The following is a 22,176-nucleotide window of genomic DNA, read 5'->3' on the forward strand; positions in this document are numbered from 1 at the left end:
ATTGGGTCACATGAGTGAGAAGGGACTTCAGGAACTGATGAATCACAAATTGCTTCATAGTTTGAAATCTTTTGTATTTCAGTTTTTGCAAACATTGTGTATATGGAAAACAATGTAGACGTAAATTTGAAGCTAACAGTCATAATAATAAAATAATTTTGGATTATATTCATTTTGATCTTTGGGGACCATCTCCTATAGTGTCTTTTGGAGGCATATCCTATTTTGTATCATTTATTGATGACTACTCCAGGAAAATCTGAGTTTACATATTAAAAAGAAAAACTAATGTATTTAATGTTTCTAGATAGTTTAAAGTTGTGGTGGAAAATAAAACAGGTAAAACAATTAAATATTTAAGAACTAAAAATGTTTCTCAATTTAGTTCCTTAGAATTTGAAAGGTATTGCAAGGATGAAAGGAATGCTAAACAAAAAACTGTTTTCTATACTTCTTAGAAAAATAGTGTTGTTGAACATATGAACAAGACTCTTATGGAAAGAGCTAGGAGCATGATAAACAATTCTAATTTGTAGAAGGAGATATGGGAAGAAGAAATGCCCACTGCTTGTTAGTTGGTAAATAGATCACCTTTAGTTGTTATTAACTGTAAAATTCCTAAAAAAATTTGGTGCGGTGAATCTTGTGACTATTCAAACATAATTTTTTTGGGATGTGATTCATGTTCTCTTATTCTAAGAATCAACATTTTAAATTAGACCTAAAAGTAAAAAACTATATCTTTGTTAGGTATGATGATGTTGTGAAAGGATATTGGTTGTGGGGTCCTTCTACGTGTAAAATCATCATCAACAGAGGTAGACGTTTGATGAATCTTCTTTTCTAAAAGAAGATGTTCAAAAAGATGAACCAGAATAAGTATCTTAATATTAGCTAATTTAGTTGGAGACACGACCATTTTTAGAAAATTGGAAGCAAGAAGTAGTTTTTGAAGAAAAATATGAAGAAGAGATAAAGGAAAGTGTACAAGTTCAGTAACCAGTCACTCTTAGAAGTCTAGAAGGGAAAGAAATCCTCCCAAGATGTTGTTGAAATGTGGCAACAAGAATATTCCAATTTTAATTTGTCATTGAATTAAATTGTGAATTAAAATCAAATTTAGTCTTAATAGCTACTCGGAAATAATTAATTAAGTTATTTTGACTTAATTAGTTGGAGAAATTCAAGTTAGAAGTCTTTTTGATGTCATGCAAGAGTTATCCCTTAAATTAAGGAGATAAGCCTTAAATTAAGGAGATAAATAGAGTTATATTCGAGTTGTAATTAGTTTACTCAGTTTACTGAGTTAAGTCCAGTTAAATTAGCTCCAAATTGTTTGAGGAACTAATAGAGAGTTAACAGTTAGTTGATGCATGCATGCGCTCAACTAGTGTACTCCAGTTAACTAAAGATTCCCTCATCAGAAACTCATGCATGTCTATTATGAGAAAGACTCAATTGAGATTAAAGTCAAGGACAATGTAATATCAATTGCATGTATTTTCCTATAAAGAAAACTCATGCATGCAGAAGGAATTTATTGCTTGAGGATTGCACAATTCTGACAGAGTGTGAGAGTAATGTTCCACTAAGTGAGGTGAAAATCATCCCATAGGAACAACACAAAGAAATAGGAGCTTGGAGGGTAGAGAGGAAGGCTTGAGAGAAGCCAGGATTTCCTGTGAGCATCTGTGAGGATTGTACTGAGAGCTGGCTAGCTGTGAGAGCTAAGGCTTTGTATGATTACTCTGTATTTCCACCTTGTATGATAATACATATAGTGGGGTTGTTAGCTGAGGCTTCCCCAAAGTATTTTCATGTGTATAGTTCATTGGTTCATCTTCTTCTGGTTATATGTGTTCAACTCGATATTTAATCTTCCACAAATTGATAGTAGAAGTAGGTTATAGTATTTTGCTTTTGTTATATTGCATTAATGAGTTAACCTAGAGTCAGATTTTCTACATAGGTCTCATAGGTCTCAAAGCGAGATGTGTAGAGAGAATTTCTACATTGTATCAGAGCCTAGTTTATTAGAGCAGTGAATAGTATACTAAGAAGAGAATTTAAAAGTTTGAAGTTCGGGGTTGTAGGTGCAAATCGAATTCTTATCACACTTCAAGGTTGGCCAATGATGTTCTATGGCTTGAGACTCGAGTATGACTTGGAAGGTAGCTCGAATTACATAGCATGTAAAGATAGAATGGAGGTTGTATTAGAAGAAAATGGCTTGAAGGATTTCATTGGTCAAGAAATACAAAAGCCAGCTTCAACTAATGCACAAGAGTTGTTTGAGTGGAAGAAATGTGTGGCGAAGGCGAGATAGATCATCCTTCAGGGAGTTCAAGACCATATTGTCTCGAGTCTCCATGGGAAGGATACTCCATTTTCAATGTGGAAGACATTGAAGGACCCCTACTAGAATAGTAGAAACCAAAGGAAATTGGCGCTTAAGGATAAGCTTCGAAGAATTAAGATGGAGAAGGGCAATATTATTTCCACATATCTAAACAAGCGCACCACCTATAGAGATGAGTTTGGCAATGTGGGAATAACTACTGTTGATGATGATATGGTGAGCCTCGCTCTCCTTGGCCTTCCAAAGAGTTGGAATAGCTACCAGGACTTTGTGAATGGAAGGGAGAAACTGTTGGATTGCGAACGACTGTGGTCGGATCTTATGCAAGAGGAGATCAAGAGGAGCACATAAGATGGTTCTTCATCCAATGATGATGATGAAGAAAATATGGCCTTAGCAAGTAAGACAAGGAAAGGGAAGGGGAAGGCTTCCCATTCCAAATCGAATTCTTCTCTTTGAGGGAAGAAGGTTGACAAGTCTAAAGTGAGATGCTTTAATTGTCATGAGATGGGACATTATGAGACTAATTACCCATCGAAGAAGTCCAAGAAGGGATCCTCGGAAGGATCGGAAGGTGAGGCATTAGCCTCTCAGTTCGAAATGGACTTTACCATCATCACATGCATGTTGTCATCGATGATGGGTTGTGTTTGGTATTGTGACAGTGGAGCCTCATTCCACATGACTGGCGATAAACATTTATTCAGTGCCTTGGAGGAGAAAGACCTCAAGATGCGTATAGAGATGGGTGATGACAGAAGGTATAGTGTTTCAGGAGTGGGCACGATTGCTTTTCAGAGGGAGCATGGAGCTCCTATCACCTTGAAAAATGTGAAGTATGTGGCTGGACTGAAGAAGAACTTGGTATCGGTCACGATGTTGGAGGACGAAGGCTACGATGTTGTCTTCAGTAAAGGAAATGCATTCCTAAGACACATAGCCACAGGTCAGACCAAGAGGATAGGGATTTCGGTGAAGAATCTCTATAAACTAGAGGTATATTATTTTGCAGCATTAAGTACGAAAGAAGAATTGGTGCAAAGCCAAGACATTGGCGAGTTGTGGCACAGGCAGTTGGTCCATTTGCATCATGGGGCTTTGAAGATAATGTAAGAGATATCTACACGACTTCCCAAAGGTAAACTTGAGCAAGTTGACAAATGCAAAGGTTGTACCTTGGGAAATTACACCAAGTCTTCCTTTCATGAACGAGACAGTCGAGCAGAGGCTATCTTAGAGCGAGTTCATATTTGTGGACCATTCTCGATGGAATCCACAACGAAGCAAAGGTATTATGTGATTTTCATCGATGATTTTTCTCATAAATGCTGGATTTATTTCATGCAGAAGAAGGATCAAACCTTCATAGATTTTTGTGAGTTCAAAGATTTGGTCGAGAAAGAGTCAGGGAAGAAGATCAAGGCCTTGAGAAGTGATAATGGTGGAGAATATGTCTCTCAAGAGTTTAAGGACTTCTATGCAGTGGAAGGAATTAAGCGAGAGTTGACGGCACCTCATAACCCACAACAGCATGGGGTGGCCAAGAGGAAGAACATAACTATTGTAGGGGCGACATGGGCAATGCTGCATGACCAAGGCCTATCACTTCACTTGTGGACTGAGGCATGCAACACAACGGTCTATTTGCAGAATAGAAGCCCGCATCGCATACTTGGGATGAAGACACCAGAGAAAGCTTTCTTTGGTAAGAGACCAGATGTGGGCCACTTCAAGATCTTTGGCTCATTGGCATATTTCCATGTGACAAAGGATGCATGGAAGAAGCTTGAGCCAACAACAGAGTTGGGGATATTTATGGGATACACTGATACACCTCACAACTATCAGGTGCACTTGCCTACCAATCGGAGGACAATGGTTCACAGAGATCTCAAGTTCGATGAGTAGAAGGGCATGCAAGTTTCCCTTGAGAGGGAGGTCCAACTACAGGCTATGGAGGAACTTCCTAAGGAGGAGGAGCCTTAGACTGATGCGAAGCAACCACATGTAGAGGTTCCAGGAGTAGAGACATCCACTCAAGCAAATTCTTCCAGAGATGCACGAAAGCACACAAGAGAAGCTAATAGATGGTTGGAGGGTGCGAGAGAGAATGTGGGAGCATCATATTCTCAGCGCAGATAGAGGAGGTCACCTGAGAGGTAGACTGGATACATGGCGCTTGTTGGGGAACGTGTTGAGACTGAGGCATCTTCCTTTGAGGAAGCAATGCAGCAGCCGATTTTGGTTGATGCTATGGTGGAGGAGTATGACTCCATAGTTCGTAATAGTGTTTTGGACATGGTTCCGAGACTGAAGAACAAGTCAGTTGTGAGTTCCCATTGGCTTTACAAGGTAAATCAAGCTGCTGATGATGGGAGGATCATGTTGTTGCAGTATATTTCGATAGAGGAGCAAGATGCTGACATTTTGACAAAGGCATTGTCAAAGTGTAAATTTAAGTTCCATAGAGACAGGATCAGGGTGGCAGATAATCCCTTTCTTGTTGAGAGGGAGTGTTGAAAGGTGGAAACAAGAATATCCCAATTTTATTTTTTCCATGAATTAAATTGTGAATTGAAATCAAATTTAGTCTTAACAGATACTTGGAAATAATTAATTAAGTTATTTTGACTTAATTAGTTGGAGAAATTCAAGTTAGAAGTCTTTCTGAAGTCATGCAAGAGTTATCCCTTAAATTATGGAGATAAGCCTTAAATTAAGGAGATAATATTGAGTTATATTTGAGTTGTAATTAGTTGACTCAGTTTACTGAGTTAAGTCCAGTTAAATTAGTTCCAAACTGTTTGAGGAACTAATAGAGAGTTAACAGTCAGTTAATGCATGCATGCACTCAACTAATGTACTCCAATTAACAGAAGATTCCCTCATCAGAAACTCATGCATGTCTATTATGAGAAAGACCCAGTTGAGATTAAAGTCAAGGACAGTGTACTATCAGTTGCATGTGTTTTCCTATAAAGAAAAATCATGCATGCAGAAGGAATTAATTCCTTGAGGATTACACAGTTTTGACAGTGTGTGAGAGCAGTCTTCCACTAGGTGAGGTGAGAATCATCCCAGAGGAACAATGCAAGGAAATAGGAGCTTGGAGGGCAGAGAGGAAGGCTTGAGAGAAGCCAGGATTGTTTGTGAGCATCTGTGAGGATTGTACTGAAAGATGATAGCTGTGAGAGCTAAGGCTTTGTATGATTCCTATGTATTTCCACCTTGTATGATAATACAGTTGGGTTTTTAGCTGAGGCTTTCCCCAAAGTATTTTCATGTGTATGGTTCATTGATTCATCTTCTTCTGGTTATATGTGTTCGGCTCGATCTTTAAGCTTCCACAAATTGATAGTATAAGTAGGTTATAGTATTATGCTTTGGTTATATTGCATTATCGGGTTAACCTACAGTCAAATTTTCTACATAGGTCTCAGAGCGAGATATGTAGAGAGAATTTCTCCAGAGGCATGAAGGATTTTATTCATCTATTTCCTTAATTACTGAGGATGGGAAGCCTTCTTGTTATTAGGAAGAAATAAATGATGTGGATAGTGAAAAATGGAAGAAGGCTATGGATGAATAAATGTATTTCTTGGCCAAGAACAAAACCTGAAACCTTGTAAAACTTCCCATAGATAGAAGTGTTGTTGAATGTAAATGTGTCTTCAAATTGAAGAGATATGTTGATGGAAATATTGAAAGATATAAAGCAAGGCCTGTATTCTATAAATAAAGTTCTATATTTTGCATTGTATGCTTTCCTTTCCATTTTGCAAGTAAGATTTCAATTCAGCAAGTAGTTTTCTCATTCTGTTAGTAATTTTCATTCAATCAAAAATTTCAATTATGCAAGTACTTTCCAAGTTTACAAAAAATACAAAACCAAACCAAAAATATTTCCTTTCATGCCTCGTCGGAATAGGGACAACTTAGGGAAATGTTTGCCAAATACCTCCACTGCATCCAACAGCCAACCTTCTCTCTTCTTCGATGGCTGTGAACTGGAGGAACGCTTAGGTGAAAAACCTGACATATTGGAAGAACCTACAAGGGAAAAAGAAGAAGAGGAACCCATTCCTACTGAACCAATAGCTGAAAATAAAAGTTACAGAGGGAATAGAGAGAGAGTTGAGGGTGCCTTCCCCATCAGGGAAACCACCAGAGACACTAAGATGAAAAATATAAGCCCCTCTGCCCTACCTCATTTACATGGCCTGACCACAGAGGACCCCAACACTTTCTTGTTTGAGTTTGTTGTTATATGTCGAACCTATGACTATGCAAATGATGAGAAAAAGTTAAAGCTATTTCCATCTACCCTCAAGGATGTAGCATTGTGCTGGTTCATGGGTTTACCTACAGATAGAATCACAACTTGGGCTTAGATGTAGTAGGCCTTTAACAAAAAATATCGAGACTACTGTCGGTCAAAGGATACCAAAGAATAAATTTTCAGGATGAACATAGGCAATGATGAATCCCTAGAGGATTACAAAGAAATATTCCATCTTAGTTATAAAAGGGCCAGGTGCACACTTGACCCTGAGTCACTAAAGCTGGTCCTGTTTAGGGGAGTAAGAGAAGATCTTCTGGATACCTTACATTTGTTAGCAGGAGGAGATATCTACCAATTACCCTATGAGGATATAAAGACTGTCTTTAGAAACCATTCTAGGGCAGCCAGGAAAAATGGTAGGGGTAGTCAACCTATGGTCAGTACATCTTTTTCCAACTCATCCATCAAGGGTGAAATTGAAAACATGCTAGAATATTTCAAAAGTGAGATGATGCAAACCCTTGCCTTGCAAATGGACACCATGAACATTAAGAGGAAGCAGGAGGAAGTAGAGAGAGCCTTGGCCACTTTTTGTCCTAGATGCACCAGGAGGCATCCTACGAATGAATGCCCATTCTACTCTATTGAAATTTGCTCGGTTTATGAAGAAAACCACTCCACAGACAAGTTCCCTTCTTTTCCCAGACTCAAAGCTCTATATCAAGGAGCTGAAGGGGTCACTGAGAAGATTTGCTACATTAACCAAAGGAGACCTCATGGGCCTAGACCATACCACCAGGTCATGCAAGGGTCATTCCATGCATATTACAACCCCAACCAAACCACAACCATACCTTCTTGGGTATCCCGTACTCATCCTTCCTAGTCTACACCCCCTCCTTGGTCCTATGCATCTTAGTATCACTCCTAACCAGCTATCCTATCATTTCAACCTTATCCTCCGCCATAACCTTAGTGGAATGCACCACTGCAGGGGTGAAGGCCCCAGTACAACAATGCTCCAACTCTATTACCTCCACCACTTGCCCAGCCATAGCTCCTGCAATCTGCTCCACCCAAGCAACCCTAGATGCCTTGCTAGCCCAATCTGAACCTGAACAACAGGCAGGCTCAGAAAGTATATAGTGGGGAGACATCATATCCAGCTTATGCTATGGAAATCCAGGAGATTAACCTGAGATTTGGGAGAGTTCTCCTGGATAACCAACCTCCACCTCCACTGAGGGAGGTTGGGGAAGAAAGAGAGGAAAGCAACCTTAAAGTAAATCCACCCTTTCTTGAGAGATTAGCCCAACCACTCTAGCCTACCCCAAAAGAGACTGAACTTCTGGGAGATTTGAAAAATCTATGTGTAAAGATCCCACTTCTCTAGGGAATAAAAGATGTTCCTATTTACAATAAGTTTATTAAGGAGAAGTGCTTCAAGCATCCATGGAGGGGAAAAATGGATGCCCCTACCATTAATGTCATTAGGCAACTGTATGACTTGATGTTGGGGTAGGTAATCTGTCCAAAATATTTGGACCTTGGAAGCCCTGTAGTAGATGTCCACATCAATGGCACCATAGTCCCACACACTCATATCAATATTGGGGCTACAATTAATATGATGACCAAGGACACCATGCTCAAGATAAACCTCCAAGGTTCATTGAGGAAGATCACAACAGTTCTGCAACTTGCAGAATGTTCCATAGTAACCCCTAAGGGAATTGTGGAGGATGTGATGGTCTCCATTGAGTCTTGGCAGTACCCTGTAGATTTCCTAGTTCTCCAGCCTAAGGCTAAGCTTACTGGTTACGCTCTCATCCTTGGGAGGCCATGGTTGGCCATTGCCGATGCTTACATTAGCTGCAGAGCTAGGAATATGACCACCCAGAATGGGCATATGTCCAAGTAGTTAGTCCTATACCCTCCTACTCAACCTTCCCTAGAGCATGACTTACCTTTATGGTTGGAGGAGGAGGAAGAAGATGAAGTTTACTCTACCCAACTCTAAGCTTTAGAAGCAACCATGGGAGGAGGACAATAGGATGAGGATGACTTGATTAAAGACCTACTCCACAGTCCAACTCCCAGTTCATTACCCTTAGAAGAAGTAGTAAAGGAAACCCAGAACAATCATCTAATTGACTTATGCTTGGCCGATTCCAACCCACTCTGTGTCAAAACCATAGAATTTGGCCTAGAGAGAACCTTGAAAATCAATCCATCTCTTGCTGCTCTCCAAGAAGAGAAGTTACACAACATGTTAAAGGAAAATCTAGAAGCTTTCACTTGGAGTTACAAAGAAATTAAGGGAGTACATCCCTCAATGTGTACTCACCACATATACGTCAAAGAAGGTTGCAAGTCAGTCTGACAACCACAAAGGAGGATGAATCAAACTCTTAAAGATATAGTCAAAGAAGTACTGCAAAAACTGCTAGATGTAGGATTCATTTACCCTATCTCTGACAATGAGTGGGTCTCTCCTTTGGTGTTCGTTCCCAAGAAAAATGGTAAGTGGAGAATTTGTGTCGATTACAGGGAATTGAACAAAGCCACAAAGAAGGATCATTTTCCTCTACCCTTCATTGAGCAAGTGCTAGATGGCCTGGTAGGGAAAAGGTTTTTCTCTTTCCTAGATGGATTTAGTGGGTACAACCAAATCCATATCTGCCTAGAAGACCAGCACAAGACCACATTCACTTTTCCTTGGGGTAATTTTTCCTATAGGGTCCTTCCTTTTGGCCTATTCATCTCTCCTGCCACTTTCCAAAGGGTAGTCTTGAGTATTTTCGACGAATTAGTCCATGATGTGGTGGAGATTTATATGGATGATTTTACACCTTATGGCTGTGATTTTCAATAAGCCCTGTCTAACCAAGGAAAATTACTACAGAAATGCATTAAAATGAACCTGTCTCTCAGTCCTAAAAAATGTGAATTCTTAATGACTGAAGGGACCGTGCTAGGTCATTCAATATCTCAGCAAGGATTGCAAGTGGACCCAAACAAAATAGCTATCATCCAAAGGGTCCCACCTCCTCAAAAGTAGAGAGATGTTAGAAGTTTCCTAGGGTTAGATGGATACTACTGAAGGTTCATAAAATACTTCAACAAGTTGGCCTCTCCTTTATTTGGTTTTTTGGCCAAAGACTCTGGGTTTATATGGTCAAAAAGATGTCAAGAGGCCGTAGACATCCTAAAAGATAAGTTAACCAATGTACCGATTCTCCGAGGCCCAAATTGGGCCCTCCCCTTTCATATTCATGATGATTCCACACACAAATCCATAGGAGTAGCTCTAGGTCAGATAGATGAAAAACTGCCTTATGCTATCTATTTTATCAGTAAGAATTTATCAAAGGCTGAACTAAATTATACAATGACCGAAAAGGAGCTCCTGGCTATTGTGCATTCATTAAACAAATTCAAGCATTATATTACAGGCTATCAGACATTTTTGCATACTGACCATGATGCAATCAAATATTTAATCAACAAACCAGATGTGAATGCTCGAATTATAAGATGGTTACTTTTATTACAGCAGTTTGATCTAACCATTGTTGATAAGCTTGGTAAGTAAAATTTTGTTGCACACTTTTTCTCTAGAGTAAATTTTCCTACATGTGAAGAATGAATGGTGGATGACCATTTACCGGATGAGCACTTATTTTCTATTTCATTTCTCTCTCCATGGTTTGCTGATATAGCAAGCTATTTGGTATCATCACAGTTCCCACTAAACTTGTCCTCCCAAGAAAAGAGCAAGATAGTTAGGAAAAGTATCCCCACTTGGATTGGGGGAAATCTTTTCAAACTTGGCCCAGATCAAATCTTGAGAAGGTGTGTCAGGGAGGAGGAAGTCTTTGATATCCTTCGGACCTGTCATGATGGGCCTTGTGGAGGTCACTTTACAACAAAGAGGATAGCATTCAAACTGTTACAAATAGGCTATTACTGGCCCACTCTTCATCAGGATGTAAAAAAATACACTATTCAGTGTGGTCGGTGCCATAGGATGGGAAGGCCTACTCCAAGACATGAAATGCCTCTGCAGCCTGAAGTGACTTTTTAGCCATTTGACAAGTGGGGCATGGACTTCATTGGGCCTATTCACCCTCCTTCAAAGCAAAAACAATACATTATTGTGTGCATTGATTATTTGACTAAGTGGGCTAAAACCAAGGCAATTAAGGTTGTAATATAAGAGAAGGTGGCTAAGTTCCTAAGGGAGAATGTATTCTACAAATTTGGGTACCCTAGAGAGCTAGTCACAAACCAAGGCAACCAGTTTACCTCCAACATGATTGAAGACCTACTAAGCCATCACAAGATGAAGAATAGAACCTCCACTCCTTATCATCCATAAGCTAATGGGCAAGTGGAGGTGACTAACAGAGCACTGGAGGGCATCTTGACCAAAGTGGTGAGTAGGAACAGGAAGGATTAGGTAGAAAGACTAGTTGAGGCCACCTAAGCCTATAATACCTCATGGAAGACCACCACTAGATTCACACCCTATGAGCTGGTATATGGGAAAAAGGCCTTGTTGTCCATTGAATTTGAATATAACGCATTAAGGATGGAAGCCCAACTAGATCTAGATCTCAACAATGCACAAAAAGAGATATTGTTCCAGTTGAATAGTTTGGATGAATTCAGAATGCAAGCCCTCCTACATACAAAGGTATTTCAACTTCAGAGGAAGATCCGGCATGATAAAAATATCAAGAAGAAGCAATTTCAAGAAGGCGATTGGGCGTTGTTATAAGATTCTAGGTATAAAGACTTCAAGGGCAAGTTAAGGACAAGATGGCTCGAACCTTATGTTGTGGAAAGAAGCCATGATAACGGTTTAGTGCAAATCAAAACCATAGATGAAGAAGCCATTGCTTTGCTTGTTAATGGACACCAATTGAAATTTTTCAAGAGACCTTTATCAAAACAAGAGTTCATTGATGATATCAATAAAATAGTGATGATAGTGGAGCAACTTCCAACTCCTCCATCATCAAATCAATGAGAAAAAGAAAAGAAGAATAAGGACTCAGGTGAAAACCTTCATGAGGTGCTTGAGTCCCATCATTAGGTTTAAAACCTCTTGAGCTGGCTCAATGGTTTCAAAACAAAAAAGGAAGAGAAAGAGAATAAGAAAGAGCCCTGGGTGAAAACCTTTTTTGAGGCACCCGAGGCAAACAGCTAGGGTGAAAACCTTTTATAGGTAGGCTATTTTCTTTTCAAAAAACAAAAATAAAAAAAGAATCATGAAATTTCCATTTGCAGGTCAGCAAGAATGATGGTCAAGGAGCAAAGGAGGATCCCAAAGAAACCCCTGTGTTGTGGGGAAAAGTATCCGATGCGGATGACACTAACCCTTTCTAAAGGTGACAGACTTTAGCAACAACTGAATGACAAAGTTTTCATGTTCATCTTTATGAAAGCACAGAGAGAATAGAAAGAGGATCAACCAACCTGGTGTCTTGCGCTTAGTCGATCCTTGTCCTTCTCGCTTTGTATCCCGTTCCCAGCTCTTTACCCTCCAAGCCGATCCAGCTACACACAGAATCTGCACAACAAAAGGGAGCAAACTACGAGATACAAGCAATCATAATTGAAGCATGGATTAGGTTGCATCAAATATACATGTAAACACAAAAGCATCTATGTAAAACAAGTATATAGAAGAACATGCAAACTTTATTGATAGAAAGTAACAGGGTTCCAGAGGAAGTTACAACCAATGATGTTGGCCCCAATCCAGCAGCACCTCCTCGGCAGCAAGAACTCTCTTCCTCACCTCTAGTAAAACAATCACCCAATAATCCTGGCAGTATACCAACAGCACCTCCTTGCTTATACCAAAATTCCAGCCTCTATAGACCTCATAGAAGAGCTCTATATATAGGAGAGAAGATAAAAGGATGAGTCAGCTTGAGACTGACATGAAGCTGCCTTGTGTCCTCTCCATCTCCAGTTAATCTTCAGTTCCTGTGTCCACTTGGAGATCCTTGCTTACACATGGTGATCAAGTACCTCTTACTCATCACAGGGCGAATCTCATGACCCAAGTGTCAGTTTGGAAGCTTCCTGGGCAATTGACACCTTGCAGGAGGACTGTGCCACTTGGCCAATCTCGCCCAGCGCAGGTAGCCTTCATTGTTTTTGACTTCCAGCGCAGGTACAGAGTGGGACAGTTGCAATACAGCGCATAAGCTCAGTTAAGCAGCTGACATGATCCAAAATAAGCCTGTTCTGAAGTGTTTTCAGGTGGAGAACTGATTGGAAGTGCTGTTGATTGATGACCTTGTTCTTTTAGGGGTAAGAACAACATGTTTAGGGACTGAGGATCCCTGTAATTATCGACATTTCCTGCTCCTTGACGCGAGGCACAAAAATGTCTATAACAGTTGCCCCCTAAAGTATGAGGCCGTTAATCGGGTGAAATGCTTTAGCTAGAGGGTCCGAAGTTCGTTCCAGTGCTGAGGAGAGTGCCCTGTAATACAATACAATACAATACATTATCTTTCATTCATCATTATTCTCATGATCTAGCTGAGGCGGGTATTCCCATGCTCAGCTTTCTATAAATACATTTTGGTACATATGACAGACGATCGTCTGAAGACAGACTGATAATCTTCCGCTAAAATTATCATCCTTTGAGGAGGATGATCATCTGCTGCAATGATGTACATGGCAAATGCTTTTATATTTCCTGAATATATATCGCAGCCCGGATGGATGAAACTAGATCCGGGGTCTTCAAACTTGTTCGATCTTCACTCTAAGTACAAGTCGATCCATGTGAGAATTACGCTGAAGTCGAACATGGAAAGACATCGCTTGATTACCGGTCAATAATGAAAACTGTTAACAAGCGCGAGAGGAATCACCAATAATGACGATGACCCTCAAGGTACGGCAGTACAATTCACGTGGCGTGAATAAAGGACTTGGCGTCGAACGCCACGCAAAATCTTCTGGTCGAAGGTCATTGATGTATACCTGTCGCCGGAAGTGAGAAACTTGCCATTGAGGCATGCAAGCTTCAAAGTACTGATGGGGGTGTTCCTAGATCGACTTCTTGGATAATGAGCTGAAGTCGACAAGAAGTGATCCGTCAAAGGAGGGCCTTGATGAATCCCACATCAATGACACGGAACGGAGCTAATGATTTAGTGGAGGTGAAACAAACTGTGACATATGATTCAGGGTGGCGATCATGAAATGGATGAAGGAAAATGTATGGTAGTGGATGGGACACGGTTGACACTTTCTGAATGACCCCTCTTGAACATATAACGACACTGATGTGATGGATCGGTAGCATTACCCCGAATGGATGGTGTGGCGAGGACCATGGTGATGAAACCGGTGAATGAGACAACCCAACCCGATGTGATACGGAAGAAAAGTGTCATGTTCAAGAGTGACTTGCTACCTCTAAACTTTGATGTTCTCCCAATTTTTCCCCAGTCATTTCTGACCAGTACCTCTTTATTTTTGTCAAGCTTGAGGAGGATAACATATGCTTGTTCTATAACCTGCCCTTCGGGCAAGCCCATCGCTAAGATTTAACGAGCCTAGCGATAGGGAAACTCGTTCTCGTCTAAAGACAAGTTTGTCGCTATTTAATCATTTTAACGAGTCTAACGACAAAGAAAACTCGGTCCTTTTCATTTTTAGAGAGTCTAAAAAGGTACAGAAAGTCAACTCCATAATTCCTTTTTCGTCAGCTAATCCCTTAAGTCCGAAAAAGTATAAAACAATACAGAAGGGATGGCTGTTCGGTATTTTTAACGAGCTGAACCAGGCAAGCGCTCGATCCTTTTGTGCAATAATCCCTCAAGTCCAAAAAGATTAAAATTTAGAGGAGGGATAGCGTTCCGGTCATTTTAACGAGCTGGAAGGCCAAAACTCGGCAAACTTTTCATATTTTACGAGTCAGTGAAAAGAGCTGAAAGAAGACTCGTCTTTTGAGGAACGAGTGATAAACAGGGATAGCTACAGATTCCAGGTACAGGTTGGAATTTCCAATCACGGCAGTGTCACAAGGATGGCTAGGTGAAATCACTCTTCGCAGCTGTTTCTCAAAAGAGGTAAACACACAAATGGAAGTGAATGATCGGCCAAATGAACGGTGGAGGTGGTGGATGAAAACACGATCAAGGTTCTTATGGCTAATGAATTTACGATCTCAAAAGGTTATTTACCGGTTCATTTTTTCCATGAGCTTGAACTCTGGGGGAAACATTTGCTCACACTTTTCTATTTTTTAACGAGCATAAATTCAGGCCTAAAACTGCTCGAATTTCGCGTTTATTTTTTAACGAGCATGAACTATATGCTAAAACTGCTCGATATACCAGTCATAAGAACGCCTCCTATAAGGACCAATTTTTATAGAGCTTATGCCTTACTACAGCTATGCTCTTATTTTGGCAAATTTCACTTCTGCCCCACAGGCTTTCTTTCATGCAAGTTTGGAAACGGTTAATCTTAAAACCAGATAAATAACCGCCCCTAGCTTGCACTCCAGAAAGTTTGCATGCCCCCAGGTATAGGATAGAATTTCGAGGTTGCCCCTCCTCTCTCCTACTTCTGCTTTTCTTTGGGTGTTCACAGTTATTTGTCATCTTGCTAATCTAATGCTAACGATACTTGTCTTCTCGTTATTTTAAGGGGTCTTATGCAGTACTCAGACTTCCTGTCGGCCCACTTTTAACAAACAGCTATTGTGACAATAGAAGAACACTACTCAAAGATAAAACATTTGTATTATCGAGGGAGGCTTGCCTCTTTCTTATTGTCCGAAGAGTGGTTCTATTCGCTGCCGCAAATCAATCTCTTTCTTCGGCGGTGTCTATCATTGGGTTGTCCAAAGATGGTTACCCTCTGTCACAACAATACGGTCTCCTTCTTAGTTTACTGCCCCTGCTTATCCTTCAAAACATATGTTTCGATGGGCGAGGCTTGAATTTAAAGATGGTGACTACTTGTTACAATAAGGGAATTCCTACTTGGGCATTGCCCACTTTTTTAGACAAAGGTGAATGATTCCCAAACACATAACTTTAACAAAAGATCATTATTCCAGAACAACCCCACTTCCTTCGGACGGGGTACGGACTAGTCATGTTCTCCTGCGGAAATTCTTCCTTGTACCCGGAGTTTCTTCTGCCCGAAGCAGACCAGGGTGCATGCCCCCTGGGTCCTAGTCTTTCTTTCCGAATTACTCACGCTCATCGGGAAGGAGGACTGGGGGCGGAGGCGAATCTTGAGTGAACAGACCATTTAGGATTGGTATTTGACTATTTGCGATGCGAGATCCCGGAAATGAAAGCTGGTCTACGAGCTTGACCACCCTTCCTTCGTGTGGAAAACACATTACTCTAAAGAGTGAGGAGACTATCGCTCCCATGCAATAAATATAGTCGCGTCCAAGGAGTAGGTTATAATCCAAGGATCCTTGAACTACCAACACGTTCATCCTGACGGTCTTCCCCTTCAATGTAACAGGTACATCGGGGAGGATTCCTAATGGTCGACTGGTTCCTTTATCAAAACCTGAGAGATTTCTCAACTCAGGTAAAAGCGCTGGGGAACCCAGTGCTTTCCAAGCAATAGAGGTAAGGATACTCACAGACGCCCCTCCATCAATGATAGTACCAGTCATAACCATTCTATAGATCTGGACAATGATTCTAAATGGTGTACTGGCTGGTAACCGGGGTCTGCCTAGTTGATTCCAATCAAAGGATACAACCAGGTTGCTTGGTGGTGGGACCGAATATACGGCCGGATACGACTCAGATGATGTTCCTTCCTGCGATAAAGGAATGGGCGCATTGCCCGGATGCTCGTCGGAGTCGGTGCTGATAAAGAGAACCTGGATGGTGTCATCCTTGTTCTCATCAGTGAGGGTGTCACATGAAGACGACACTTCGGTGACGGTGTCATTTGAAGACAGGTCTTCAATGACGGAGTCATTGGACGATAGAACCTTTGAAGGAAGAACCGGGTCAACTGCCGTTTCGACCTTTAGACTTTCGTCTGGTCTAGATTCGGTAGGTTCATTCTCAATGACTGACACATCAGCTGACCACTTGAGTGGTTCAACTGGATTTTCAACTATCGAGGGATTAGGCGCGAGTTTTCGGTATCCAGGCGGAAGTTGCACCGGTGACACCGGGCGATCTTCCAAAACTCTCTTTGCCTCATCTAAGAATGGACATTTGTGGATGGCATGGTGACCTTCACACAATAGACAGGGTGATCTTGGTCCCCTTCTTCGTCCTTCACTCTCGCTAGTTGAGGGAATGCAATCAACTTGACAACCAGAGGTTGATGCTACCGGATTGTGCAACCTCGGGGACCAGTCCCTTAGTATCCGGGGAATACAAGGACAATCACGATGGAAATGGATCCCTTTGCAAATGACACATGGCGATTTAGGCCCGGTCGGTGCAGTGTGTGGGTTTTTGTCAGTTTTCTTCTGCTTGCCCCCAGTCGCCTTCGCCAGAGGCTCCTTCTGCTTCTTCCCTTTCTTCTTCTTTTCTTTCTTCTCCTTGGGAGGCTGACTTTTGCCGGCTCTACCCTGCGAAGATGAAGGATCAGAGGAAGTATCACAAGAGGTAGAAGGCTGGTGGGTAGTTCTAGATTGTTCTGACAGTTGATTCGACTGCTCAGGATTAGTGGCGATTTGGACAACATTAGTTGAAAAGAGCCAAACAGGAAGGCCGATTGTTAATCCTGGAAGTGACAATGTAGCCATATGAGGCGCACCAACATCTCCCCAAGAGGAGAAGGGATTTGGACTTCCGCCAAGGTTACTTCCTTGGTTGGTGGGCTCCATACTTTTCAACTGAAAGATCAACGTGGGAATAACAGGTGATTATGTTCCGCTTTAAAATAAGTTTTATTTACGACGCTTTTAGACACAAACTTGCTTTTTCATGTTTTAAGAGTCGAGAAAAAGCTAAAGATGACTCTAGTCGCCTTCGATGTATTAACGAGCCCGAAGTGACAAATGCTCGGTTGGACCTTTTCAGTTATAGAGTTTGAAAAGGGCCAAAAGAAACTGCTCTGGAGATCTAGGCAGAGGGTGTGCCAAACCTTTCGCGAAACCACAGAATACGTTTTACGGTACGGGTGGTCGATCTTCGTGAATGCTGTGTTCACTGCATCGCGATCAGTAGGGCGGCCGACACGGTTTCCTAAGGATAAAGGATAAAAGCCTATAGGGGTCTCCCAATATACGCGACGGTACGCGGGAGCTCAAATCCGTGTTAGTGCCACCGACTCTCAGGAGGAATCACCCACCTTCGTAGAGATCGACAGTCACTATGTTTAACGACGCCGGAACACGTCTCTACCTAGACCTCTAGATGTTTGCGTTAAATTCCAAAGCGTTGTTATGTAAATTGAGTTTATTTTAATGTTGATCTTTCTTAACAGTTTGCCTTTCAGGTTCGCCACGAGATGTATATATACAACTTCCTATATGCAATCTAAGAATGAGAAGCAAAGTCTTTTCAATCTTTCAACTTTGAAAACCTTAATCTACTTGAGGAAAGAGCAAGACACAACTTTTTCCACAGATCAAAGAACACACACTAAAATGCACATTTTCCTAAATCGTCAAGCATACAGTCAAATGCAAAATGCACAATGCATGTATTTCTTTTCGTTATCCTTAATGTTGATGCTTAACAAAAGGAAACTGTTGTATGATTTTTGAATCAACTTTCAAGTAGAAATAAACAAGCTTGTCCATAATCAAAAGAACACCTTATGAAAGACTTGTTTTAAATACAGGAAAAGTATAGATTCAAACCATAAAGTGAGAAGCAAACCAATCCAAAACAGCTATGAACAGCAATAACACTAACTCATAAGATCGCAATCTAAGAGGCCACAGCTACTAGGTTCGCTTTTCACAATGGGAAATTGTAACTGAAACAAGAAATACTGAAAGAACGTTTACAATTTCATCACACAACTGAGGCGGAATAATGTCAAGGAGAAGTGGTCTACAGCAAATACAATAACCAGCAAGCAATCAGTCAAAACAAGTGCAAACAGGGCCAAGACACAAAGGAAGAGCTGAGCTAGACTAAGGCCAACTGGACCAGTGCAGGCATTGGTCTGCCAGTTTCACTCTCAGCGCAGTTCCCGAAGGGAGCACCTGCGCTGTAATGCAGACTGCCTGTGGACAGCCTGCACTGACTTACGAGAGTTACGTCTGCTAAGAATTCCGGGTCATAAAAAGCTCAAAAATGTACTGTTTTGACTGAAATAAAATGCTATGGGTTAAGTACAGGCTAAGGGATGATCAAGAGGATAAAGATCTATCACAAAGAGTAAGGATTCATCTGTAGATTAGCTCTTTAAATCTTGAATTTGCTCAGCAAAGGAGCAAGAGTAGCAAAAACCCTCTACTTCGCTTTTGATAGAGTCAAAAGCTTTTCGATTCGGTACTCCTTTCTTCAAGAAATGAATAGCAAAATACTACAACAACAAGATACTAGGATCTCCCCAGCGGAGTCGCCAGTTTGTTGTGGGGAAAAGTATCCGATGCGGATGACACTAACCCTTTCTAAAGGTGACAGACTTTAGCAACAACTGAATGACAAAGTTTTCATGTTCATCTTTATGAAAGCACAGAGAGAATAGAAAGAGGATCAACCAACCTGGTGTCTTGCGCTTAGTCGATCCTTGTCCTTCTCGCTTTGTATCCCGTTCCCAGCTCTTTACCCTCCAAGCCGATCCAGCTACACACAGAATCTGCACAACAAAAGGGAGCAAACTACGAGATACAAGCAATCATAATTGAAGCATGGATTAGGTTGCATCAAATATACATGTAAACACAAAAGCATCTATGTAAAACAAGTATATAGAAGAACATGCAAACTTTATTGATAGAAAGTAACAGGGTTCCAGAGGAAGTTACAACCAATGATGTTGGCCCCAATCCAGCAGCACCTCCTCGGCAGCAAGAACTCTCTTCCTCACCTCTAGTAAAACAATCACCCAATAATCCTGGCAGTATACCAACAGCACCTCCTTGCTTATACCAAAATTCCAGCCTCTATAGACCTCATAGAAGAGCTCTATATATAGGAGAGAAGATAAAAGGATGAGTCAGCTTGAGACTGACATGAAGCTGCCTTGTGTCCTCTCCATCTCCAGTTAATCTTCAGTTCCTGTGTCCACTTGGAGATCCTTGCTTACACATGGTGATCAAGTACCTCTTACTCATCACAGGGCGAATCTCATGACCCAAGTGTCAGTTTGGAAGCTTCCTGGGCAATTGACACCTTGCAGGAGGACTGTGCCACTTGGCCAATCTCGCCCAGCGCAGGTAGCCTTCATTGTTTTTGACTTCCAGCGCAGGTACAGAGTGGGACAGTTGCAATACAGCGCAGAAGCTCAGTTAAGCAGCTGACATGATCCAAAATAAGCCTGTTCTGAAGTGTTTTCAGGTGGAGAACTGATTGGAAGTGCTGTTGATTGATGACCTTGTTCTTTTAGGGGTAAGAACAACATGTTTAGGGACTGAGGATCCCTGTAATTATCGACATTTCCTGCTCCTTGACGCGAGGCACAAAAATGTCTATAACACCCTGTCACTCACATATTTATTTTTCCACTCATTACCATGCATCCCTCCATCATTTATGTCATTCTTTCACTCCATTGCTTCAGTTTATAAAAAACACTGTGTTTTCTACAGGACCCCATGAAAACCTATAGAATGATCCTGTAGGAATTTCAGTGACCTAGAAATCCTACAGGAAACAATCCAAAGGCAAATGATGGACTTGTCAGGCCCATAAAATTCACCCTCTTGATCATCTATCACCACACCTTGTCCACCATCATCATCCCTGCACTCACAGTTAGAAAAAATTGGTTTCAAGAGTATTTTTTTCTCCAATCTTCAAAAGAAGGGAAACAGTGACGAATAAAGAGCATCACCTAAATATTATTTTCTCTCCACACTCCAAATCCTTCTCTCCATCCATGTCACCATCCTCACGGCTCCAACAGAAAGAATGATTAAAGATTTCTGAGGGAGAAGCAGCTATAGGACATCCTTTAGGAAATCCTGTAGCAGCCTAGAATACCAATCATACCAGAAACAAGCCTTCAGCATGATGATCCAGGAGCTCCAAAGCAGCAACATCATATCTTCAACTATAGGTACCTGCACAAACAAAGAAGCCATTAGCAGACAACAAGAGGGGCAAGAAGAATAGCACGCAACAAATACACACAACAACACCTCTGGTCTTCGACAACTATAACATAGCATTGGAACCACAGGTAAGATCCTACTCGCTCTCTCATATAAATCATGTAGTTAAAAAATGTAAGGGTTACGAGATAGTTGGTTTATTAGTGAAAAGGTGGCCAGTTAACTTGGCCACCTTCGTTTAGTCAACACATGCACAACTCGATGTCCTCTCACACGTGGTTGCAGTCAACTCAAAGACAGAGAAGGAGTATGACAAAAGTGGTTAAAACTATGGATTCATAAGGTGGCGGATGATTATGAGGAGTGGGAAACGATGAGGTGGTAGTGGGGACCAACGGTCCAAAAATGGAAACGTACCTTTGCTGCCAGCGCACCACCTCACCCTGAATCACCATAAGAGGAAATAAAACATTGCTCCCATGCATTCATTCATTTCACTTCCTCGAAACTCACTCACTTAGGTCGCTCTCATACCCGGGAAACCCACCGGAAGCAAAACTCCATTGTTTCACTACACAACAATTCCTACAAGATACATAGTGACTGTCTACAGGATTGGAAGAGAAGATTTCAGAAGGGATATCATGAGAGTTGGATACTACAAAAAATCTAAAGAGGTAGGCTCTGTAATTACACCCCTCTTTGCAAGTAAATGAACTAGAAATCCTCTAATTTTGAGTGAATTTAGCAATTGTGTAAGGGAATTACATACACAGTCATCTTTGTTTTCATTCAGCATTCGAAAAATTGTTTCAACCCTCTCATTTTCTCCTTAAACTTCACCAGAAAGATGACAGGAGGGTTTAATAGGGGAGAGCCCACCAACACTATGAGAATCCAACAACATCCCCAAGTGCTTGAAATCTTCACAAGACATAGTTGGATGTGGTTTTTCGAAAAATTCAGAGGGTATGATGATGAGGTGGCTCAAGAATTTTCTCTCTCCTTCACTCTACTCACCAAAATCGATGCCACTGTTGTAATAAGGCGCCTCACTATAGTTCTCACCCCTGAGCTCATCATCAAAGTCACCACACTTCCCCTAGGAATACCATGGAGGAAAGAAGACAAAGGAGATAGCCATGTTGCCAAAAGAAAATTCTTTTTATAAGGTGAGGAACCAACTGATGACAAAAATGGAGTAAGGAAGGAAAGTCTCCCATATCCATGGAATGAGGTAGGCTACCAACTAATCAAATACATCTCATGTGAGGGTAGGTATAGTGTGGTCTATGGCTATCATTTCAGGATCCTTTAAGA

The sequence above is a fragment of the Pinus tabuliformis genome, chromosome 4_1 (assembly GCF_031772625.1).
Source record: "Pinus tabuliformis cultivar Carrire ecotype Pingquan chromosome 4_1, CPIR1, whole genome shotgun sequence".
Taxonomy (NCBI): domain Eukaryota; kingdom Viridiplantae; phylum Streptophyta; class Pinopsida; order Pinales; family Pinaceae; genus Pinus; species Pinus tabuliformis.